This window comes from Erithacus rubecula (assembly GCF_903797595.1).
Source record: "Erithacus rubecula genome assembly, chromosome: 6".
NCBI classification, from domain to species: domain Eukaryota; kingdom Metazoa; phylum Chordata; class Aves; order Passeriformes; family Muscicapidae; genus Erithacus; species Erithacus rubecula.
Genome location: NC_136688.1, coordinates 22,149,320 through 22,176,244, shown reverse-complemented (window position 1 = coordinate 22,176,244; position 26,925 = coordinate 22,149,320). Strand labels below are relative to the sequence as shown.

The 26,925-nt window shown below is 37.8% G+C and overlaps 1 long non-coding RNA gene across 1 annotated transcript in view; it reads left to right on the top strand.

The window, feature by feature from the left end:
- Window positions 1-3,874, top strand: part of LOC306803776 — a 31,682-nt gene extending 27,808 nt beyond the window's left edge. The window contains exons 3-4 of the long non-coding RNA XR_013774692.1: window positions 2,580-2,807; window positions 3,729-3,874. This is a non-coding gene — a long non-coding RNA (uncharacterized lncRNA). The remainder of the gene's footprint in view (window positions 1-2,579; window positions 2,808-3,728) is intronic.
- Window positions 3,875-26,925: the final 23,051 nt, after the last annotated feature.

Sequence of the window (26,925 nt, the reverse complement as noted above, 5' to 3'; positions counted from 1 at the left end):
GATTTGCACACATCCAGACCTAGAATTTGCTGTATTGTAGTTTCTCTAATGGTGTAAGGAGGTTATCTTCCACTCACCAATCCTGCAACAGTGAGTGCAGCTGTTATAAAATATGCTCAGATTATTCTATTTAACGGTAAGGAAAACATAGGACTTTTAAACTTTAATCCCTTTTTTCCTGCCCCTTGCTTCTTTTAGTCATTCAGAAAGAACTCCAGAGTTCAGTCTCAGTTGGGAGCTTTGTAATAATGCAAAAACATAATTCCTTATGCCATCCAGTGACTTGTTCCTTTCAGTAGTAATATGAATGCAAAATTAGGGGGTTAATACAGAGGGTTATTATGACTGTCCTAATAGTATAAGATTGCTGTTATTGTAAACTCCTTTTTATTGTTTAGGATTTTGGTCTCACTGCCTTGTTTACCATAACAGAAGTATTCTCTTTTAATATGATTTTACCTGCTTCCAAATAGAGCAAAACCAGTGCTTTGTTTTGAACTCAGAGAATGTTTTACACAGCAAACTCTTAAAATATGAGAATTGAGTATGAAGTATGCTTAGAAGTTCAATAGGCTTCAATCTTCATTATATCTGTCCTAAGTGAAATCTAGTGTGATATATTCTGTCATGATTTTGCATCCTAAATCAAAGGTTACTTATGCTGAAATCTGAAACTTTAAATCTTCTATCAAATTTGACAGTAAATATATATAGATTTACCTGGTAGTTTGGCAAATATTGTGCTGCTAGAACAAGAACTTTTGAGGGTGAAAGTAGCAGTAGAATTAGCCAGATTCAATAATGTTAAGGAAGCTGGAGTAACTTTTTTTACTCACTTCTTGTAAGTGATTTTGTAAAAAGAACTTTTTCCTCTGCCTCTGCTATCCTTGATGGATCTGTTATAAAAGTTAAAACATTTATCAAAACTGCCACAGGTCCTATGACCCATGGAAGAAGGACTATCACACCTTAATTGCAATAGCTGTGTAATTGCAGAACTTCCCTTCCTTTGTTCACCTACTCTCTGACCTTTATGTCAGCTTCTAATTTCCTTCTGTAATTGACTCTTCTTTCCAGAGCAGGAAACTGTGGCAGCAAATGCATCTTAGTGCAGAGGAAGACCTGCTGTTGAATGCTTATCAAATTTACTTCATAATCAAGTTTTTTGGGGAAAAAAAAAAGGCAGGTAGTTTGAACAAGTCTCAGATGAAAAAGAAATTAGTTTCCCTGAATCTTGCTGTCGTGGGCATTTTGTTTTTAATACATAAAGTTCAGTAAGAATTTAAATTACTACTTTCAAGCATGTGTAAAGACAGCTGTTTGCTCCAACAATTGCTCATTTCAGCAACATATATTAATGGGAGTCCACCCCAAGTTTACTTTGCATAAAGGACAGCTAATCGAGACAGGAAAGGAGAGGAATATACCCTGAAAAGTCTTAGTATTCTCATCCAAAGTCAGGTTTCTATAATCATGCATGTTTCTATATATTTTCTCTTGTGAAGTAGAAAATATCAATTTTATTTTCTCAAAGACTTCCATTCCAGCACTGCCTGTCCCAGCTCTCCCCATGCTTACTGACTGCTACAGGACTGATTTGTGAATTTACTCATGAATGTACTTATCTCAATGGTTAATCAACAACACCAACAGTCAGTAACCAGAAACACACAAAAAAAGCTGGGCTTAAGTTCCAGGCTACTCCAGTATGAAGTAATATTTAAATGAATCATAGTATCTGCTTGTAAGATAAGTTGTTGTCTTTTAGAACAATTGGATTTTGAGGATTACGTACTTCTTTGACACATCTAGAGGCTACAAACTTAAAAAATAAAAACAGTTCATCTTGTCAAAGTATAACTTAACAGACCCATCTACAGCTTTACAGGACACAGAAGGAAGTATAATAACATGAAAGGAATAGTTGTAATTTTTCATGTCCCCTTTATTCCTGGGTTAAGGAAACAAACTGTAGTACAGGATATTTGCTGTAGACATTTTACTGCCTTTCAGCCCATACATTTTTTCTCCTGGCTGTGTCTTTTGTTGCTTGCCATTAAAATGTTTAGGACACTGGGGAATAGAGGGCCAACCTCACACTTTTACCAGGGTGCTAAATCACAAAATTAATATATCTATATAATCTGTTCAGAATTCAAGAACAAAATCACTTCTGTTATGTATAGTTACTCAGTAAGGACTGAGTAGTCTGCATAACTAAAATAAATAAACCCAACCAAGCTCAAATGTGACAACCTCCACCTTGCCCCAGTGGAAAGTTTTCTAGAACTTGGTCCTCCCCAGCCAGACCCCATGGTGCTGTGAAGGTGAATGGCACAGAGAATGGATTGTGTAGGGGAAAGCACAAGTCTGCAAATACTGTGTAGTGCTATGGCACCACAAAAGGCAGAACTTCATAATTTGCCTTAATTCTCTCTACTTTGTTTTTAAATCTTACAACAGCTGAAGGGTCTGCCCTTTGAAAGAAGCAATTGTTTTTCGAAGTTTAGATAACAGACAAACTTCATATCTAAATCCCCTCTAAAGTTTTACTCATTTGGTTCTCTCAGGACTGCCAGAACAAGCATGGGCCTCCACCATCTGGCCTTCAATATCTTTTGTGTCACATGCTATTTTAACCAACTTTGACCTCCATGGGGATAAACATCCATCTAGAGAAGAGTCTCCTTACCTTAACCTATGTGTTTTGATTTCCCTTCCTTTCACGGGATTATTTGAGATCTTGGTTCACACCAGCCTTTTTTAAACCAACTCTAGCTTAAAGAAGAGCTATCTTTGGAAATCAGGTATCCACCATCAGTTTCATCCTCAGCAACTAGATCATTTTAAGACACTCCTTGAATATTAAGTTAAGTGAAAAGTACACGTTTACAGAAATTTCTAAAATTTTCCAAGTCAGTGAACATTTCATACTCTTCCATGACAGGCAAGATAGAGTCCCTGTCTCTGAGACAATATTTTTGGGAAAGACCATTGCCAAATAGGACTAAAAGAACAGAATTCTCATCCACAGGACCTATCTCTAGACTGGTATGCAAAATAGAAATGGAACAGCTGCTGAGCCAAAGCTGTCATACATACACACATGTATGCATGAAACTGGCATGCATGATCTTCACTTTCCCTGGATTAAAACATTCTAATACTCAAGAAACACTGAGCACTATCAGACTGTAGTAAAAATGTGCTAGAAACCAATAACACCTAGCTTTTTTGGTTTTACTGAGGACAATCCAGAGATCTCTTACAGTTAAGTGTTATAGTGCTGAACTAAATGAAGCTCTTAATTCCTTGAGAAGGCCAGAAGATTTCTTCCATATTTTGCAGGGTGCCTGATTTGCTTCAGGAAAAGGAGGCTCACATCCTAAAAATTTCATTACAAGCATGTTCACTTTTCATTTTTTCAGAAAACATTGGATATGGAGAAGATAGGAGGTATTCCAATCTCAGAAATCTGGTGCTTCTATTATACATTATGGATTTTGCCTCCTGGTAGTAACTCAGAGCAAGGTCTTTACAGGACCAGTGGCTCTTTGAAATCATGTAATTATTTTCATTCCACTTTCTTCATGATACTCCTTACTGACTTCTCTCCCAACTACAACTTAAACAGAATATTGAAGGTACCTCTGGAATTCTAAAGGAAAATAATAACGACCATTTCTTTTCAATGACAGTGACAGAACTTTTTATTCCTCTCTTTAAAGTTTCAGATTTGCCAACTTAGAATTCACAGTGATGAAAGGTGGCTCAGGCCAAGTGCCAGAATGATTCAAAGCAGTTGACATGCAAAGAGGTGCTCCCTCCTGGGCATATATTTCACTCACAGGAGATAACTGCAGGTTGATATAGAAGCAGTAACTAGATTAGCTTTGGTGGCTCAAGAGCTCAAAACCCAGTTATCCCAGCCTTGTGCTGTGCTCCACGTCAGCAGGCTCTCAAACAAATGTTTTGGAAAGAGCAAGTATGCTGCTTTGCAAAGATGAGTGGGCTTAGTAAGTACAATATAATCAGAAAATAACACTTTGCATTATTTAGATTGACATGGAGACCTGCTCATCATGTTTCCTAAATGCTGTTGTTTGTGTATGCCTATGCAAGCCACACATAAATAGCATAGCTCCAAGAGAAATGGATAAGAGCAAGTTTTTGTGCCTACACTGTCTGTAAACCAGTGACAGAAAACCAGGAGAGGAAACAAACCTCAGATAAGAAAAACAGATAAAGTAGCAAAAAATATCAGAAACTTAAATTGTATTCTAAAAGTTGTAAAAAGGCATCAGGAAACACCAAATGTCACTTCAGTGAGTTGGAAACATGCAAATTTGTGAGTGAAGCAAGGTACAGCTGAAATAACAGATTTAGTAAAACTCAGGTGGAAGGGGAAAGGGAGAAGTAATTCATGACTGCCAGAGAAATAGGATGCATATTTTGTCTGATGTAATAATGCCTCTTTGGACTGAGGAAAGGCAGAATGGTAATTAGACATGGCCTGAACATGCTGGGTAAGCTGAGCACTGGGAAGTAGCAGAAGAGATTAGTTTCTCCAGGGAGTGTGCACTGGTCTGGGTACACAGCCTTGTTTCTGCATCTCCTGGTTTATAGTTCAGCTGCTCCCAGCTGCCAAAGAAAACTCTGTATGGTAATCTCCAGGCATATCACTATTATTACTTTGCACATATTGAGGAAAGTAAGAACTGACAACCTACTCCCTCCATAAGCAGATAAAAGATTTCATATTCAGCCTAAAAATGTTTTTGCTACAGCAGCTAATGTCCAGTCCATAATTAGTATGTTGACAGAGACTTCAAATGGCATTTCTCTGAATATAAAGGAAGTACATGTCCCATCATCTCATCTAAAGATAAGCAGTGATCCAAGAGAGGCAATAATGTTTACCGTTTTTTTAGTTATATCATGTAGCTTAAAATATAGGCTAAACTTTGAGTTTATCCCTTTTGTAGGGAAAAAAAAAAATTGATGTCTGAGGATGGAGAGCAAATCGATAAATACCTGTGGAAGGTACAGTGTTTTTAACTGTAACATTGTGTGCTACCATTTCATGCTGTAGCTAAAAAGGTTAAGGAAAAAAGACAAAGATGTTAGTTTCAGAGTGATGCGATGTTTTTGGGGGGTTTTTTTGTTTTTTTTTTTTTTTTATTTTATCTGAATGTTGAATTCTCTCAGAGATCATTTGTAAGGATTATTTTTTTCCTTAAATCACCAGTGTAAGTGACAGGGACTGACCATTATGATGGCAGATTGTGCTCATTGAATTCCTGTTCTACACAATCTAGAGAGCCCCTGCAGGGAACACAAAAATATGGTAAAAATAAAACAGCCAAAGAGGTCCTCAGCCAAGGGAGAACAGGTGAACAACTTCCATTTCCATGACTATAACTTCTTCTACTGACTGCTCAGTTTCTGCAGATTTCCTTAAACCCTCAACCTTTTGTTCCTCTCTTCATTATTTCCTCAAGAACTTTTAAGTAGAACTCCTTTGGGATTATAATGCCTGAACCCTTTTTAAAGTAAGAGCTTTTGTTTAAATAAACCTTCCCCTTTTCATTAAAATCACTTTGCTCTTGTAAATTAAAACTAACCTTTGGAATACAATAGTGATTATAACCTGATCATCTGCTCCACACACTGAACTGGGGCACTTGCTCTAGTTCAGAGTGCTATGAATAATGGTATCCTTTAACTACAGCTTAAACATGATCATAATTCTTTTTGAAATCAGGTGAACTAAACAGGCTGATTTGCAAGCACATCTTACTAAACATTTTGAAGTCATTTGCATGAAGGATCTGAGATATCATGCTCCAAAGAACTGGAATTAAATGTGAAACTGGTTGTAAAATCAGTGAGATGGCCCCGAAGGAAAATTTATTCTCTTAATTAATGTTTTTGCTGTAAAAACATGTTAGTTTCCTATGTCAAGAGATTAACTGTTTTCTAGCTAATATTGTCCCCATGCAAAGCCAAACTCTATAATCCTTGTGAAACGAGAATACTTTTAGTCAGGAAAAAAATTTATGTAATATATAACCAAATTTATTATCCATTTGTACTAGACAGTCCTCTTTCTAAATATGAAAACAAGATGTAACTCATGCTTAAATATAAAACCTTGCTCCTGCCTTTCATTAAGACATACCCCAAGTCTTTAAATGCATGGAGAAGGGGAAAAATGCCAAAAATGCTGCAGGAAATACTTATGACCAAGCCCTTACTTACAGTGAACTAAATAACAGTACAACCTTTTACATTTTATATTTACATTTTATATTTATATTTTATTTTTATATTTATATTTTAGCTGTATGCTCAGACTCACCCTGCATATATAATCAGGCTCATCTTCTCCCCCATCTGAGCTCTAGAGATTTTTTTCTTCCTTCTCACCTGCCCTTCCCAAGGAGCTGGAACAATGGATGGCTTTAGTGCAGGTGCAAATCCTGGATCCCACCATCAGACTGAGCAGCCTTGAGCAAACAGCCTTGGGAGGTCTCCAAAATAGTCTCACTCTGATTGTCCCTCTAATTAAATGCAAATGATATAAACAAAAAGCACTATGTTTCCAGGGTAGAAAAAAATCAAAATGAGCTGGACTACATCTGCAACTGTCAGTTTTAGGCCTCTGTATTTTATGCTAAAGGAAAGACTTCTGTATTCAGCCCTGTATTTTTTGACAGGAATTTTTAAGTAAGAGATGAGCAGAAGAGAAACAAGGCATGGACACAGGGTCAGAAGGCAAAATGAAAATCTGCTTGAGTGGAGGTGGCAATTTTAAAATTTGTTTAAAAAGTTAAGCAAGAGCAAAAAACCCACCAAACCAAAATTTCTACTCCCCAGACAAACAAAACCTTAATGCCAGCTTAAACCCCAGCAAACAAGCAAAAAGAAAAGAAATAATCCACCCAGCAAAAACACCACAACCCAAAATATACAGAGAATCTCTTAACATGCAAAAAATTGCAAAACATGCAAAAAACCACCAGCCAAACCACAGTAAACCACCAAACAACTGAGACCAAGTGAGAAAAGCCCCAAATCCTCCACCTTACTCCCCATCTGCCCACCAGGGACTGTATTTCTCTGTTTAAGAGTGGGGTGCTAAACCCTGCTGTACTGAGTCAAACCTGCTGCTGTTCTCACATTTACAATAGAAGCCAAATGCTACACAGGTACCAGAACTGGTCTGCAGCTGTAAAACTTGCAAAAGGGTAAATTGCCAAATTGACTGACTCTACAGCAGCCTAAGGCAGAGTTGAGTAACTTCCCCCTGCTACCCTCCCCTAAGTTATTGGAGTTGAGACATTCACCTCAAAATTACTGGCTGGTTTAAAAATCATGATTTCTGAATGATAGGAACTGATCCTGTTGCTACAGCTGTTACCCTGTTCTTGGAGCAAGCATCTTGCTGCAATTTTTCCAACAATTCAAAACATCTCTCATGGCTAATACCATGTGACCTGTTTAAAATGCCTCCATATAATTTGCCATTCAAAATGTCCTCTACCTCCTATTTTTTAGTAGCTGCATTTTCAAAGATAACTTTTTGCAACTAAATAATTCATCATTTTTTAGTATAAGATAGAACTTTTAAGAATACAGATACAGGGCAAGAAGTAAGGTACATTACACCCTAAAAATATGTTTGCAAAACATTCATATTCTTCACTTGGATTTGCCAGAAAGTCAAATATAGACCCATTTATCACACTCTCAAATTCTATGTGTTTCTTTAAATGCTGAATTTTATTGCAAAGGCTTTAATTCCCCAAATGGAAGAACTAAGCACCAGCCCATTTTGTTTCTGGCAAAACTGGAGGAAAGCTTATTTCAAATTTCTAATTAAAATTCTTTCTTGCTGCGTAAGGAGCCCTGATGGGATTCCTCAGGGTAGCTGGATGGGTTTCTGATTGAATTACAGCCGGCCCAATTGCGTGAATATTTCATTTAAATGTTGTGAACTGAAAACAGCAATTAACGACAACCTGAATAATAAAAAGCACTACTTTACCTTCAACCCTCTCCTCTCCCACAGCTGATTCAATTTAAATGCTTAGTCAATAGAAAAAAAAAAAACAACAAAACAACAAAAAACAACAAAAAAGCCCCAAACCAACCAAACAAAACCAGAAACAAAAAGCCAAGCAAGGGTCACTGTGTGGGAAGAGGAGATATCTACATCCTTCATCCTGGAAGACAGAAACACTTTGCCTGAGCTGAGGACTCTGTAGGTGACACTGTTGCAGAACTGCCCTCACTGTGCTTCTGAGATGTCTTTTATTCAGTATTCCACACTCTGGTTTCTGGCCAATCTCACTGAAGGTAATTTCAGTCTATTGTCTCACCTTTATCATTATCATCATTTTATCATCAGCAATTTTTTTTACCAGAGAACCACACTGCCCATAGATTTGCTGGGAAGCATTTGCTAATCTGGTTAAAAATTCTGAAACAATCAGATTGGACAAACCCTCCCAGCCCTACACATGACCTTCTGAGTGAATTACCCACATTTACAAATTAACTTTTGGGCCAGGGCAATTAGGAGTGATCCAGCTGTGCCTAATTGCCTGTCTGGATTATAAATATCTCCCAAAGAATACAGTAATGTGAGCAGATACTTAGAACGAAAATACGAGAATTTGTGGAGAATTATAGTAAAACTAAATGCTGGGATGACATGCTGTTTCTTCTAATATGTTCTAGAAAGCCACTATTGTAATACACCCTGCCTTCAGAGAATCTTGCATTTTATAACTTTGTCAAATTTAAAAATTAAAAAGCTCATGAGAATTGGTCTAAATCTGGCCCAAGATCAACTGTTTCAAAAATAATCTTAGGAGCTGATGACTGATTGGAATTTGATAACTGGAAGAAAATAAGTTGATTAATTATAATCTTTACTGTTATTTATTAGTGATCCACAGTGTTCAAATTGCCAACTTGATGATTATAATTGCAATAGCATAGTGACTAAAACAGGAGAAGTTATTACCAGGGCTAATGTGTTCCTATAATAGAGTTTTCTATAATTGTATCAATATCCATAGCTCGTAATAAACTCCCTCCTCTTCTTTCCACATTAGGAACTGCTCAAATTAAGATGGCACAGATATATTGGGGGAAAGAAAACCCCAAAACCTGAGATGTTGATAAAGACAGGGAAGAAACCTGCAACTTAATTAGTCTTCTGAACAGCCATGATGATTTCAATGTGAAACGGAGTCAGCACAAAGCACTCCATGAGGATCAATGTTACAGCTTTATTCTGGCAGCTGCAAGCTGATCTGGCTCTGGTTCTCCCTTGTCAGGACAGAAGAAGGTCTTTCACTTTGTCTTATTATTGTGGTATTATCTCATGGGCTGATTCTTCCACAGAAAAATGATCCACTCTATTTTGTTTCAGTATACCTAACACTCATTTGCAGTTGGAAATACATTAAAATTGCATTTACTTGCTTAATGGGGCTATTTTTCTAGATTTTGAGGATTTCTTTATGTTGGCAAAAATCTGTAGATGATAGCAAATTTTAATAAAATAATTTAATGTCTATATGTATATAGATATAATAATACAATTTTTCAAATACCATTTGAATAGTGTTTTGCATATTACTTTTTTGCAGTTTATTGTTCTTTTTTTACAGACTGATTTTCATACTTAAAAGGCATTTCCCCCCCTTGTGCAGTTCTTCCTTTGTTTTTGAGCTACTGTCCTCACACTAGGAACAGTTCTCTCAAATGTACTCTGCCTGAATTTCACATTCTAGTCTTTGTTCCAAACAAAGCCAAATCTGAAAGCAAAACTCAGCTGAAAGCAATATGGCTTGGACTTCAGGAAGTGTCCTCACAATAAACAATAAGTTTTTATGGTGCATGTTTGTGAGTCAACTTTGGTGCTGTTAGAGTAACCCACTAACAGTCTTAGATGATGAAAAGAAAATCAATTTGTAAGCTGGAAACTAGATCAGACCAAAATCTCCACAAGCTAGGTCCATGTATCAGTGAGCTAAACTGCATTTCAAATCACCCTTCAGCTCTAACACTGAGCTCAAACTCCCACCAACATCAGAAACATTCAGACTGCATTTGGATACTATACCTACAACCAACTTCAGAACAATCCTGAGGAAATCTTTAACAATGGAACCATTTTTATTTCTTGCCATTTGCATTTAAAAAACATACCAGGAAATCAGTTTGGTTCATGGCAGACTTTGTCTTCTAGGGAAAAGGAGGACAATTTTTAAGTTTAATTCTAGAGCCAAAAATCGCAAACTGTTGAACTAGCTATCTCCAGAAGCTCCTTCCATCCACAGTAACTCTGTGCTGCCTGTCAAAGGAAGGCAGGCTCTGCATGGGCTTATGCCAAGAGCTCATATTGTCATCCCTGGAATGGAAATCCTGCTGGAAACTGTCCCACCAGTGAAGTTACGTGGCTTACAAGGAGGGGTGTAGGCAAGGTAGAGAGAAGTTTACCTCCCATTCCTGGGAATCCTCCTGCCACCACTGCCAAACTGATTTTTTCTAGCTGTAATTGATGGGCTTCTGTACAAAGAGACAAAATTGTTTTTTGGCCTAGATGGTGAAGAGACTTGAAAATTCACTCTCACACATTATGAGAAGCTCTTTGAAGTGCACCACAGGTTTTAGTTTTGCTGTGGAATTCTTTTACTGAATCCAAATTCCCAACCCCACATTATTTTTTTGTTCCCTGTGGTATTAGAGATGACCTTAAAAATGTGCTGAAAAAGTAAAGCTAAAGCCCTGTTTCCAAAGAGAGCTGGTTTAAAAATTTGCCAGTTTGTTTTTCATATAGAAAACGTTTTAATCAATCTTTACATTTAAGCTACTTCAAAGAAATTTAATTTTGGAAAAATGGGTGAAGCATTTAAAGCATCTTGTTTGACATTTTTGAGAGTAGAGCATTTTGATTTTGGTCCAAAACAACATTTCTAAATTGAACTAATTTTAAAAGTTTCAGGAAATTCATAAGAGGTCAAATTAGGGTGACAGGTTTGATTTTAATTGAAGCCAAAATAATTTAATTTTCCCATGACCTCAGAGCTTTTATACATAAATTTCATTTTACTGTAAACCTAAAATGTCTTTTTTTTTTTTTTTAAATATAAGAAAATACATTATTTAGAATTCACAAAACTTTTCACTAAATAAGAAGACTGTAGTTAATTCCCATTTCTTTCATAACAAAAGATACTGCATTTACATAATTAGATTGCTGTTTCAAAAACCTACTGTCACAAATATAAATTACTATAAATCATCATTATCATAACAATTCATCAAAAGTATCCTGTAATTGAGTATGTAGAGGTATTATCTTTTTTAAATCTGCACTTCTCACATCCTTCCAGGTGCTGAATAATCTAATTATTTTCTAGTTGAAATTAGAATTCTTGGAATTGCAGAATATAAAGACCATGACTCTCAATGCCTCTCCGATTTTACATGGCTGCAATCCTTTATCTATTCAGATTAACTATATTCCTGCTAGCTAGGAAAATGTGTTTATCTGCAGAGAAGATGCAAGTTAAAAGTACAAAAAAAAATGCAAGATGGGCAATCCCCTCTGTCTTACATGCAGCAGGAACATATCTTATTAGGCTTCAGATTTTAGCATTTTTATTTCTGGAAATGAGTCAGAGCCAGTTGGACAGCTGTAATTCCAGAGCACAGTTGGAAGTTCTAAGTAACAATACTTAATCTCTCTTTTCAATGTATAAATAGAAAACTAGGCAAACTAAATGTGAAAATCACATAATGATTATCATAATTTATAAAAATAGATTACACCATGCTTTTGTTCAATTTTTATAAATAAGTGGATAACAGAGGAGTTAATTTAAGGGGAAAAAAATGGTCATCACACATTATTTATTTCTCTGCTTCCCTAGCATATAAAAGTATCTAAAACCAGCTCAGTTAAAAGGAAAAATTATGTCAAATGCTGAACTATCAAGGCTGTAATGTGAACATTTCCAAACTCTGTAATGTATGATCAGCTTGGTTCACACAGGGAATCAACAATTTAAGTACCACTTTAAAGACATGAATCCACAGCTGAGATCTTCAACACCCCTGTCCAGCTGTCACTCTGGAGATAATTCATCATGTGCCCCTTGGTGTTTTCCCCTAGGCAGGCACAATGAGTCCTGGTGCTGATTTAGCTGCTTGGTGTGCAGTGCCTGGGCATCCTCCACCTGACACATTTCTATTCCTGGCTTGAAAAAAATGATCCAATCAGACATTTGTGGTTCAACTACTCCACCTGCCTTTGACTCCCCAGAAAACATGTGCAGTCTGGGTTATTTTCCTTTTATCCAGTATCTCTATCACTGAAGTCCATGATTCCTAGCCACTTGCAATAGGCAAGGAAAATAGACCCAACCATTTCCTGTTAGGATGTAAATCACTAAGCAAGCTCAGCAAGATTTCTGTTTTTCCTTATTCTCATTAAATATGCACATCACTATATTCTATTTAAAGTGTCTATCAGGCATATTGTAGCTCTAATGCATTTGACACAATTTATTTTATAAATGAAATTTGGAATTTCCCCAGGTGAGGATTTGGTTTCCTTCTAATTAGTTTTGCAACTATTTGTACAGGTTAAATTGTACTTACATTGATTTCATTGTTTAAAAAAGGAAAGCTATTTAATTTTTACTTGAATTACAGTATTTAATTTTGTAGATTCTTGCTTAGGACTCTAGGAGGTGAAAGGAAGATAAAACCTGTTTGTGTGCTAGAGTGCCTTTCTCAAAGCTACAGGTTTGATAGTGCTTTCAGACAAGAGTAGTGAATTCATATTCCAAGGGCATGCAAAGTGTTTTTCAGTGTTTTCTTGACTTTTAAAAGAGGCAGAATAGAGTGGATCACAATGCACATCACTTTTTGATTTATCTTGATGTTTAGATTATATGGATTCTGTAGGAGAAGTTATCATGTGCCTCACATGCTGCAAATCAACTGCTGTGTGAAGAGTATTTCAGAGGAAATAGCTCACAACCTGGAGTCTATTCAACAAAGTCCAATCAGCTCCCCTCCTGCCCCAGTCCTAATCAAAAAGACCCAAACCTACTGAAAACACACTGACAATCTGAAACAGAGCGACCTGCCCCTCTGACTTCCAATAAATTGCTTTCTTAGTATGCTGTGCTGTGGGTTTCACTTCAAAAAAAAGATTGGAGTATTCCCAAATAGCTTTTCAATTATAAAAGAATTCTTGGTCTAGCAGCTGGGAGACTTGGAGGTTGGAGGTTAAGAAAACACATCTATTACAGAAGACCAGAGTATGCAGTAATTAAGTGCCACAGCTGAATCATAACTAGATGAAATCTCAGCTCAGGTTGCATACACAGAACTGTATTCCTGCTCCTATAACACAATACACATTTCTGTCATAAATGTGTAAATTTGCTCCCTGCCACAGCAATTCTCATTAAGAATACTTGCAGAGAAATTATCTGGGAAGCCAAAATGAAAGTGTACACTGATCATGGATTTTCCTTTCTTTTTTTTCCCATTTGCATTTGATTTCCTCTTAAAAGATGGATATCTTGCCAAGTATGGCAACAGACACTATCACACATGAAACACTGATGTAAGTGGGAAAGAAGTATGAACTTCTGATTAGGACCCAGGAGCCCAGATATCTAGTTTTGCTCTTTTATTATCATAGAATCATAGCATGGCTTGGGTTGGATGGGACCTTGAAGATCACCCAGTTCCAAACCCACTGCCACAGGCAGAGACATCTTTCCTAGACCATTCAACCTCCAACAGTTGCAGGCTGAAACAACCACAAATTCTTTAGGCAAACTGTTCCAGTGTCTCACCATCTTTACAGTGAAGAAATTTTTTCTAATATCCAATCTAAACCAACCTTATCTCAATTAAGGCCATTCCTCCTTGTCCTGTCCCTATGGGTCCTTCGTAAAAAGTCCAGCTTTCATTAATTCTCCATCTTTAAAATTAATTTTACTTATTACACTATTTTTCTTGGAGCTGTCTAGAAACAGGACACCTGTTTTTACTGAGCACTTTAACACAGAACAATTGAGGTAATTTCTTTACAGGGAAACTCAGGAGAGAGCCAAGCTGAATTTCCAAACTTTGCATTTAGTACATACAGGACAATCATATAAACAACCATTTAGAAATAAACTTCTTTTCATTCAATTAAATTAACTCAGCCTAAGTGTAATATTGAACTACCTGTCAGTTTGTTATAGCCACAAAATCTCATATTAAACTACAGCATTCATAACCAAGTTTATCCCAAAACCAGCCTTTTTTTTATAGCCCTGGAACTTCTACCATATTTCAAGTGATGGACAAGTAATAGGAACTTGTGGATTACTCTTTTTATTACCAAAGAAGCAGAAGTATTAGGGTTTTGTTGCTAACACAACTCTCAGTTACATACCATATGGCCAGTTTGAGATAGCAAAACATCATGCTAGCAGGAGTTTACAGTACAGAGGGGGTCTTGTAATTTAAAATCCAACACAAAATTCCCCTTTTAGATATGCTAAGAAAAAGAAGAGAACAGAGAAGAGGTACACAGGACTATGGATGCAAATGGTAAAGCTGTTATGTCACTACAGTTTTTTTTGGTCACTGCCCCTGTATGTCCCTGTGCTCTCATTTTCTTTCTTTTTGATAGTGGTCACATAGCACAAGTTGCCAGCCTCTCAACTTGCTGCTAAGTCCTGGTAGGAGTGTGCAATGTGTCACATTTTGCAATTTTTTGGCATTCTCAGAGCACATCCTCCCATCACAGGCAGCAGAGAAATGAAGTGTCTCACCTTAAACTTAGCATTGAAATGGAGTATTTCCTTTCTCTACACAGGAGACACAAGCACAAGCTGCCCAGCCTCAAGCAGAGATGTGAGGCTGGTTCACCAGTATGCTCTAAGTACTAAGGGTATTCAGTTGGGATCTCAACACCTTCTGAAGAAGTTCTTTCACTTGCCATAAAATACTGAAAAAGGGACTGATAAAGGGCTATGAATTTGGGTGGGATTTTCCCCTGAGCCTCGAGGTTAGTTGTCTGGGCCTGGAAAGAGTGGTTCAAGGTTTATGGGGAATTTTCTAGTTCTTGTGAATCCTACCATTGTGCTGCCTTCCTATATGATACCCTGAAAAGTTACCCTGAACTCCTAATAGGCTTTCATTAAAAATGAAGCTCCCACAGCCACTGTGAAATGACAGGCCTGCATGACTAAGTAGAATTATTCTAATGCTAAAGCTGTGCAAACCAAGTGTTTCTCATAATCTGAATAATACATAAATAAACAGTCAAAATCTTGATGTTGTTTTCCACATTGCAGAGCACAATCTTGATTTGAAGCTATTTCTTCTGGCTCAATTTTGGCTGCTTTTATTATTCAAGATTGCTAGGTGAACTCAGCAGCAAAAGAATATGAGGAAAAAGTTAGTTTTGTAGTTCTTATTTGACCCAAAGAAAAACAGGACCTGACATCTGATGGAGAATATTTGTCCTAAAGGAAAGTTTTTTAATGCACAAAATCCTCAGTGAGTGTAAGGCGGCACAGCCCCTCTGCAGCAATGCTCATTTGTGCCTTCTGAGACTACAGAGTACAGAGTATTTTTCTGCAGGCTCCCATGCTGTACCTCCCCACCTCCTGTCACGAAGGCTGCACTGCTATCAACATCAGCTGAGAACCCAGGAGATTTCAGATGTCTCAGTATATTTAAAATCCAGTTTAATCTTAGAATGTAGATGTGGGATAAACCCAAAGCTTTGTTTGATTCTTTTAAAATCTCTGGGGACTGTGTAATTCCACCAACATTTGAACAATACTAATCTGCAGAAAAAAAAGAAGGGGGGGGGAACTCACTTTAATTCCTCCACTTCTGAGCATTGTGTTGAGAACAAGGCTCAAAGTCAGAGGCACACATCCAATTTATTTGAATTTCAATTACAATGTGTCTTTCCCATCTCAAATCTGACAAAGCTGAGGGCATGTGAGGAGCAATGTTTCAGACAAAAAAAAGAGTTTCATACAAAATACTCATGGCTTCCCAAATATATGAGCAACCCTGAGGAGTTCTAAATAACTAGATCTTATTTAGCCCATGGAGAAAGAAACTCGACAATTCTGCTCAGATATGGTGCATATTTTTCCTCAGCCTCAACCAATACCACCATTTTAATAAGATTTTTTCACTCTAACAGAATATTTTTGTTACCTCTTGGATCTGCAGCTATTGTACATTCTGTATCCCTCTTAAAAGCACTGTTAGTTCTATGTCTCAAGGAAATTATAAAATCAATCTGTTTATCCTAACAAGCAAGGAGAATAATGGAAGCTCTTTGCTTTCAAACTAATTTGCACTAGCAAAGCCAACTATTCCTTTTTCTGATGTCTTAATTAAATGTATTCATCTATCTGATTTTGCTCTAGAAAAATGAGGAATGTGGCAGTCAGACATGAGCATATTTTATTTTATATAGGAACACATGATTTAGAAATGTTACTGGCATTAGTGGTATATATTCCTATTAATAATAATAATTCCAGCCCTTTTCTGGAATATTCAGCCATATTCAAACACAGTTTTAGATAGAGGACTCTGCCCAGACACATTGGTTTGGGCTGTGATCTTGATGTGAAGTCTAAGAAACAGATTGCTGATACCTTAACCACCTTAACAAATCCCTACGTAACAGAACTGAGCTGCACATATTGTCTGTCACTGGCAGGCTTCCACAATCATCTCCCTTAAACACAAGATTTCTCAAAATGAAACAGAAGAGAAATTTTGTCAGATGCATACACCCTTTCAACAGAGTAATGCTGCTTATCTGCATCATGCTGTCTGCTCCAGCATGAATAAAGTTATGTTATATCCAGTGTCTGAACATAAAATGTTTCCCATTGCAAGTCTTTATGAATGGTTTTAATCTCATTACTAAATAATTCAACCCCAGCTAGAGAGACATTTAGAGAATGGCCCTAGTGAAAAGTCTTTGTAGTCCTCTGCAGCACTCTACATCCATTAGACTCTCACTTGAAACTGTGATTACACTCCATGGAGGAAGGGGGAGATGCTTCTGTTCCAGCAAAATCCTGCTCAGCCTTATGAACATGCTAATGTAATCTGCTATAGATCAAAATATGCTATGTGAGATCACCTGACAATTAGGTCAGGGCATGAAATAAATATTACAGAGTTTAAAGGATACTATTTTTGTCTATAAGAAAAGTATATAAATCAGTCATCTTAAATGAAAATAGGAGAGAGAAAAAGAAGAAAAAAATCTATAATTACATATATATGTATTTATATATATCTATATGAATATATGCCAGAACAGTGTGTGAACAAGAGAACCTATCACAAAATCCTCTTCATTTGCAGCCTTTCCCTGCTTACTGCCATTACTGGGGAGAAAAACCATGGTTAATATATACTTCTGAATTCTGTCTTGTTGGCATTTTTTGGATTATGGCATTAGGCATGCATTAGCACCACTTCCAACAGCTTTTGTGGAGTGTTCCCTTCCTCAAGACACATTGGTGACAACAGGCTTGTTTTAGTGGAAGCTGGTGCTGGAACCAGGGAAGCCTCTCTTATCACTTTGCTAAGGGCAGTCAGTATTCACCAGGCATACATCCATTTTCAGAATTTGCTCATTAAGACCACTTAATGCCTGAATTCAGAGACTAAAAGCTAGTACAAACTTATTAGAAGTCTCCATAAAGTGCTGCAACAATTGAATGCTGCTAGAGGGCTCATATACATGCATACTAATAAAAATAAAGAACAGAGTTAAATGAAGAGCAGAAGAGATATGAATTTGGTTCATTGAGAAACAAAGTGTTGAACACATCTATTAAATGAACCTACTTAATGCAGCTAAGTAATGCAAATGCCCAGAAAGTTTATTAGCAGACACCCCTATCATTGACTTGATTCTTTCTCCAAGTTCACAATGTCATCTCCCCTTTGCCAAGCCAGAAGCTGCTGTATCAAACATCTAAAAATGCATCTAAATTAAACACTGTTAAAGAAATGTCACTAATAGCTTTTAAATATAAAATGCATGGGAAATATCTGAGTTGATTTTTATTTTGAGAAATGAGGAGAGAAAGAAACTGGGGTAGGAATCATAAAGAGGTTTAAACAGAATTGTATTTCTTCAGGGATTCCAGCTGTATTCACTCTGAGAAAATTTACAGCACTTGGAAGCCCTTCCAGTATCCAATATTTCTGTCAGAAATAATCTGAAAAAGATTTAATGAAGCTGCTGTGGCAATCAAGGTCTACTGAAAGCAATTCTTTCTGGCTGTGAAGACCAAGATAAAAATCCAGTTTAGGAATATATCCAAACTTTCATATGCTAAACATAAAATTTATCAATATTTTGGGACGGGGGAGATAACTGACACTAACTTTCATATGTGGTTTTAGAACAATTAATCTCACATGCATGATTTTGGGGATGTGTTGGTTTAGATTTCTCAAACTTCATGTGTATTTCTGTGATTTTAGGGATATATTGGTTTAGGCTCCCCAAACTTCACGTGTATCTGTCAAGAAGCTGGAAAATTTTATCAGGCTCACATTTTCTGATGGTGTTTTGTATTTTCTGGTCCCAGAAGAATCCAGGCATGGCATTTTTTAGGTGTAAGTGGAATCATAGTGATGGTTATTATCACAGAAGGCAGAAGGAGGGGACCACATACCTCAAAAATAAAATCATTCCAAATTTGTTTTGCAAATTTGAGCAAGAGTTCTACCTCTTTGCCTGAATGGGTTATTTAGTTGCAACTACATTTTTTGCAAGATTCTGCAAAAAATTTTAATATCCTCCAAACAGCCTGTTTTTTGAACTGGTTCCCCAAAACCAAATGTTTTTTTACTCCCTCAGCTTTTTGTTTGATATAGGAGAATAGAAGTGTGACTCAGTAGTTACTTCCTAGGCAAATGAAAACAGGGTTTACGTAGGTGTTTTTAAATTACCAAATCAAAGCAAGCAGTCAGCAAAATACAGCACACAGAAAATGAAAGAGTTTTCTCATTTGCCAATTAATAGGAAGACTGAATGGTGAGAGCATTTTCAGGTTATCTAGCAATATTTGTAACTATTTAAAGCACAAAGGAAAGGCAGATGAAGAGGCAGGTGAAGCATGCATGGGACAGAGGTTATAAAAATTATAGCTATATTAAAGTCCTTCACCCAATTAAGCACATAAACTGGTGCTGCAGATTTCATCTGAGAAAGTTAGCTCATTTAATATCAAGAGATCAAAAGGAATTTAATTGGAAAGCAGATCTCCCTTGCCCTCCCCAACAAAATGACCTCTCTGCAAAGCTGAGCAGCCTTGCCCACATTTCTTAGCTGCTGTTCCAGCTCAGAAGGAATGAGCTTGCTCTCACTTCTGACACACCCCAGCAGGATTCTGAAAAGGTCCAGATTAAATCAACTTGAGCAGATACAAAGTGCAAACAAAACACAGTCTTAGTTCCATAAAGAAGTTTACTCCAGGATCTACCCTCCCAAGCACCTCTCCCGAACAGTTTTGTCAGAAACACCTCAATATCACCCATTGCCCAAAACCAAAGAAAAATCTTTCAAAAACTTGTTCTGTTTGACCTCCTTGAATAATCTCTTGTACTAGTAGCTGTCTCTTGCAAAATTATTTGGCCTGTCTTGCATTGGTCACTTGGCATTTTGTCCTTATGGTATTTTTGATAAAGATTTCCTCCCTCAGTCTTGGAAATGAATTAATAAAGCCATGATCAAGTTGCATTCCCAATCTATTAAATAATTTTTTTCCTTTTCAGGGACTTATATACAGGCAGCAACTCCATTCTGTCTGGATTTTACTGCTTATACATCTCTCCAAGAGATTTTTCCCTTCCCGTTATTCAATGTACTAATCAAATATTATATTTCCAGCATCAGTTTTAATTCGGATTGACAATAACAATCTTTCCTGGGTTCTTTGACCTTTCCCTCCAGGAACTTATCCCAGTTCTCCCCAAGGCAGTACAAGGGACAGGCCATTACAGAGCTGGGACAAAGTGCTTCGTTAGAGTTCAGTGCCTGAATCAGCAGTATGCCAGCTTAACGAGCTGACACAAATTATTGTGTCTTTCTGGAAACAAGTGTCCTTCTTGTCTCAGGGGACCAATGTGAGGTGACATATTGAGGCAGATTAGGCATTTCCATCATCACTGTTCCCAGGGCTTTAGCCTAAGGACAAGGGTACCACTCATCTAAACAATGTACAGCATCAGTACATAAAGCCATGCAAAAATTTGCCAAGTCACAGTAATAAGACATAATTTTGACTCTTTTTGAGCCATGGGTTAAAGTAACTGATGGAAGCTGCAAAATGAAATCATGTTTGTTACATCAACTTTTACATGGGGCTCTGTGTCTTCTCCTTAAGCTTGGAATCATGAATAAAGCCAGGGAAATAAACAAAGAGCAGAAAATAGAAAAGGAAATTCAGTAACTGTCCTCATTTCCACCCCTGTTTGCCTTCATCTCATCCTTTCCAGGTACTTTGGTACATATCTTAGTCCAGGTATAACAATTGTAACAGAAAGGGATGTGTGTGTGGGCTTAGTCCAGTCTTGGTTATTTCAAACCAGTGGCAGTGTCCAGCACTTCCTGACCTACAAGATGCTGAGCATCTGGTACAGCATCCTGTGGGTATCCCAGGGAACACAAACTGTTGTAGCATCAGACCTAATACCTAAAACAAATTCAGTGTGAAGCAACAAGAGAGATCAATGAGCTGCAGGCATTCAGGTTACCTTGAGGGACAAATGGGCAAGAAACAGCCTCCTCGTGAAAAAAAATCTGGATTTAAAGCAAAGAAACTTTTCATAGAAGCAGGAAAACCTCAGTTTAATCTACTTTTGGTCTATGCCAGTGTGTCTCCATTACTAGGACAGAACACAGAAGAAATGGAAGGCAGGAATAGAAGGAAAATGTGACAAATCAAGACTTTTTTACATCACCTCCCAGTTGCTTTTAAGGTTCTTTTTCCAGTACCCCATTCTTCCCACCTTACTTCACAAAGAGAAATAGAAAACACCAGAACACAGAGGTTTTGCCAGACAGCTTGCTGTGCCCAGACAGGAGGCATTTGGCATCACAGTGTAATAAAAAAGACCATTCAAATAGAAAAACACCCCTATTGTCACAAACATCAACCAGATAAGGTGCCTGGAAAAGTGGAGCACTCTTGCTGCAAAGAAACACACATCAGTGCTAGCTTTGAGTAATGTCTCAGTGCCTTCCTAAGGCATGGTGCCTGCTGTGCCACACTCAGACCCCAGGAGTGTCTCCAGCATCTTGCCTTCCTCACTTTTGGTCATTTGGTGAGATATGAGCAAGAAAGCTGCTGGTCCACTGAGAAATGGAACAACTGAACAATTTTTATTCGTCAGCTCCCTCTTTAGCTATTTCAGCCTTTTCAGCTCTCAATAGGTGCTGCCAGCACACAAGAAGGCAATTTAAAGAGCTTCAGTCTGTCTTGGATAAACACAGGAAAATAATGCTACATTTTAGTAGTCCAGTCAGAATTCAACTCCCACCAAAAATGTATTTCACTGCAGTCCACTGCAGTTCTTTGTGACACTGAAACCCTACTAAAAATGGCCCTGTCCTCCTGGTGTACTCCAACCCTCCAAGGACCCAGTGCTGACAGGTACCTCTGCATGATTTTTGTTCTGTACCAAGTGCAGAATTACTTTTTGGTATTTGCTAAATAACAATCGTTCTGTTCTGCTTGGTCCCTGCTGCCTCTGAGGTGAAGGTTCCCCAGCACTGCTCTCAAAGCATGAGACAGTAATTCTTTATTTAAAATTATGTTTGTCTCAGTCTACTGAGCATGGTTTTCACTGTACTGTGAGCCTACGTAATGCCTGCCAGAACAGGAAAATAGGATTGTTTATTCTGTCTGACATATAACAAGAAATTCAAAGCGTGCTAAGTAGAATGCCTGTTGAAACATGGGAAGTCAGAGCTGTATTTGATTTCAGTTCAGACTTTCCTTGTACCTGTGATCCTACAAAGCTGTGATTCAGCTGTGTTCCACTACACAAAGAAAGGATTTAGTGACACTGAACAACTGAGTGTTCATTATCTGAAAATCACCTGGTTTTAAATAACCCAGCTGGGGTATCAGGAGCAACCTCCCTCTGTTAGCTTGGCACTACCCAGACCCCTGCACTGAGCCCAGCTCAGCTCAACTCAGGTTGAGCTCTTTCTGGACCAGCACAGGCAGCTCTGCTTGGCCTCTCAGGAGCTGTTCAAAGCTCCCAATGTGGTTCATCCACAGAGTTTGCTGCAGAATGGAATTAATCAGGCTTAACTGAAGATATATGGTTATAGTGGTCCAGGATTAGCATCACAGGAGAAAGTGAGGAGAGCTAAAGTTTCATAATGCTGGTCAGAAAGTGTTTCCATTAAATACTTCATGAAATTCAATGATTTTCAGAGGCTTTTTGTGGGTCTTTTGTTGTTGGTTTTTGTTTGCTGTTGTTGTTTTGGGGGTTTTTTGGGGTGAGGAAGGCTGCACTTCAATATTTTTTTTTTTTAAATATGCATCTTGAAAGCATTTCAAAGCAATCTAAACACTCCTGACACTTTTGAAAATGAAGAATTCTCTTTTGTTTACAGTGATTGCTTTAAAACTGAAGCAGTTGAAGTTCAAATAAAATATTTTGCTTCAGCTGGTATTTTTCTTTAGATTTTTTTTTTATTCAAACACTTCAAACAAGTCTCAGTTTGATACAGGAATATCTGCAATCTCTGGCTTTCTTATCCTCTCCTATTCAAAGCAGTTCTGCTTGTCAGGAAAGGAATCAGATGCAGAGTTTGCTGAATCACTGTGCTGTGTAGAAGGCTCCATGCAGGATCAGACAGAAGGTGAACTGCAGCAAGAGTGAAAGAGGCTCTGAGGCAATCACTGGTTCAAGGGAAACTTGTTCAACCTTAAAGTGTCATAAAGATTGAAAAGTAGGTGGTTAGATGAAAAACTGCAAGGAAGGAAAGGAGTGAATATATATTGGGGAGGGGGTGGGTGGGTGTTGAAACTGGGGCAGAACACATGAAAGAAAGTTCAGGCAGAAACTCCGTGTCATTGCCCAAGGTAAGAGCAATTCCAGCCTGTGCACTCTTTCAGAAAGGAAGGTATTATAGCACAGGATGGTTCTTGACATGCTGCAGGATTACATCTTCATTTAACTTATTTCCTAGTCAATGATATTCAAAGAGAACATGTCTTACAAGAAAGAGTTCATAAATCCAAATAGTATGGTTAGAAACTTCCTTCAACCTTCAGTAAATTTAGCACTGGGTAAGAAGTTGCCAAATTGATAGCCCTGAGAAATGAAGCCCTAAATTTATCAAAGAGGAAGATATGCCAGAGATGGTGTAATTGCAGACCTTCTGCATTTCTTTGGAGGTCCTGATGGAGGATATTTAAGGCTGAAGAAGGAATTCAAAGCCTCTATCTCTGCAGCACCTGTCAACAAATGAACTTTTGGAGATTCTACTCTGCCAGAAGTTGAACAGAATTATCATCACAGGAGCATTCACAGAGCTGCAGGGAAAGTGGTTTGGAATAGTGGCCCTGCTCTGGATTCAAACCACAGAGTTGCTGCTTCAATCCAGTAATAGATTTTTAAGCCAAATTCCAGAATCTGAGATGTGCTCCTGCACACTGCAGATCACCAGTGCATTAAATGAATGGAAAGCCTTCCTCTTCCTTGTCCTACTTTCTGAGCCCTCAAGGGAATTATTGGTGACACCCATACTCTGTAGCACTGAAGAGGTTATATCTCTCTCAGTTTAAGGTGGAAGTAGCACATACAATGAGATCAGCAAAGCTCTCACAAGCCCTGTGGCCAGCCAGGGGTCACTGAGCACATGCAGGAGATGTGTGTGTCCTCTCTGCTCTTGGGAGGTACACAACAGTTCCTTGGATGAACAATTAATGCAACTCACAACTGATTGCAGCCTCTGTTTCTCCCTCCTCAGTGTTTCTCAAATTGGCAGTGTTTTAATTATAAAATATTTATTTATTTCAAATTCTTAACCACCTAGATACCATTCCTCTTCCATTTCATTTTGGAATATGTACCCTTCAACTTGCTTACTCCCAATTGCAACCTGAGCAATGGCAAAAGATGCAGAAGTTGGTGCCTGATTTTTACTGGGCCTCATACAAATCTCTCCCTGCAATGCCTTCTAGATGCTTCCTATTCTGAGAAGCCTGCCCTGGAAACACGTCCTAAAACCAGGCTCTCTACATCCAATGAAGTTCTGCATTAATCTTCCTGTGCCTTGTTTCCCCAGATAAACAGAGGAGCACTATCACTCTCCTACAGAGAGGATTATATGATAATAAATACCTCATTTTTTAAAAACTATTTTGATTCTGTAGTGATCAGAGAATGCTAAATGAACCTAGTCTAAACCAAACCAATGCATACATACATACATTTGATTTCCTATCTCTTCCCTTCTCACTTTCTTACAACACTTCATTCTTTACGTATGGTGGTAATATTAACATAAAAATCCATCACAGTGTGCTACTGGGATCCAAATATCTGCAAGAAGTAGGAGTTTGAGCAGTAAATATCTTGCTAATACAGCTTAAGGAAGCACTCACTCTCCCCTACAAACAGGTAATGGCAGACACTGGCTGTGATGCAGACAGCAAAGTTTGTGGAGAGTAGCTGCTAACAAAACAGCTTTTAGATTCCCATTCCTTCATCAGTTGTATATAACTTACATCTTATGTTTTCCAGGAACACCTTAAAAGAAAACATGCAACAGAGATTTCTAGAGGTCTTCTATGATCACAGATCTACATGGGCAAATAATCTCACACCAATATTTCAGCTGCAACTGGCCATCTTGAACTTGTAACAATGAAAGCTCAAGATCTCCTCCCTTGAAGACTCAGATTCTGCTTCTGAGATTCATAAATTTCATATGCAAGCCACAAATGGGTTAGAATTTCTCCCCCTTGTTGGTTCACCTACAAGGTGATCTGACAGCAGAACTCTCAGTGGAACCACTGAGGTCACTGATGACCAAAGTTATTTGCTGCACCCTTTATTTCTCACCACTACTGTAAACCTTTCATGCATGTGTGCCACCACAGCTTCAAATCACACAGTATGAAGCTGACATAGCTCTTTGATAATTTATTATATTTGGGAAGAATTTCCCCTTCTTAGCCAAATAACATCACTAAGATTTTTTTCCAGATCACACTGCAGTTCTGTGAGGCTTTTATCTTCAGAGTGTTTTTTGCCACAATAAGCTAAGTTCTCCCAATGGAGCACAGGATCTGTCTTTCCTATTGGAACAAAACAATGTGATACTGTGAAATGATTCTGTCATTGAATGACTGCACATTCACAGGGGAATTATAAGTAGTCATTAAGATGCTAAACCAAGAAAAATATATCAAAAAGAATTCACACTAGTATGGATTTTTTACAAAGTATTTGAAATAGATCTTACTGCTTAATCCCAGTTAAGGATACCACTATATTGCCATAGAATATCTTTTTATCTACTTTTGGACTTTCTACTGTTTCTGTGATTTGGTTAGGCTATTTTCTGCTAAGCCATGCTGACTAAGGTCGGTGGTTTTATAAGAGATCTTGGCAGGGAGTGTGAAAGTCAAAAGTCAACAAATTATGACAGAATATCTGATCCCAGTGTGTTTTCTCTGTTTCTTAGTTCTGAAACAATGACACCCAAGAACATTATCCATTTAACACTTTTACTAAAGTCTTATGTTGCTGAAGACCCTAACATGTACCTTCATGATTTGAAGACACGCAATTTTCCACACTGAGCTATTATAATAATCGAGGCTAAGAATTCTAAGCAGCAGCTTTGCAGGATGTTTTAATCATGGTTTTTACCAAAATTTGTGTAATTCTGCTATACTCCTGTATAAACTAGCTGTACTCCCTAACTGCTGTATTTTGGTAACTGCAGAAATAATCTCTCTTGGGCTGTTGTAGGAGAAGAACTGTATTTATAATATTTAGCTAACTCTACTTGCCTTCCAAACCATGATTCTCAAGTGCTTTACTATCTTTGGTGGTTTTTTCCCCCTTCATAATACTGCAAGGATTAGGGAGCTATTATTATGCAGATATATAAATGAGGACCCGAGGTACAGAAAATAATAGCTCATCTGTAGTCAGAGAGAGCTTGAATCAATATATTTTATTTCCTAAAAAAATGCCTCAACAATTCTTCACTGATTCAGTAACAGTCCACTAAGGATTTAATAACAAAGCTTACAGCTAAAGCACTTGCAATCTGTTTTCAGCTGTAGGGAACTTGAAGGTCTCTGCTGCATTGACTTGTGTGAGAAACAACCCAGCATCTCACATGTTCTGAAGAATTTTTACTTCTTCCCCAAATTGTTCATGTTGCCCAGTGTTTGAAAATCTGACTGTAATATCTGGTTACTCTTGGGCTTGGGTAATAGCACTGTAAGCTCTTACAGAGAAGCTCAGACCCAGCATGGACAGATAAATTTAGTTTACTATATTGCTTGCTCTGGACTTGGTGTCCAAATTTCAAAGAGGAACAAGCAGCAGCAACCCTCCTGCTAGAAGGCCCTGACTCAGATCACTGACCACAACAAGACAAGAGAGGCAGAGAGTAGGCAGTACAAACTCTTTCCCAGCCCCTGGATTTGAGGGTGTTACAACACACTTTCCAACAGGGCTGAGCAGCCACAACTAGTCTGAGGACACAGCTGAGCCCAGGCTGTGCAGTGGAGGGCAGCAGACCAGATTTGTTAGGCCAGGAGCATTGTGCTTTCC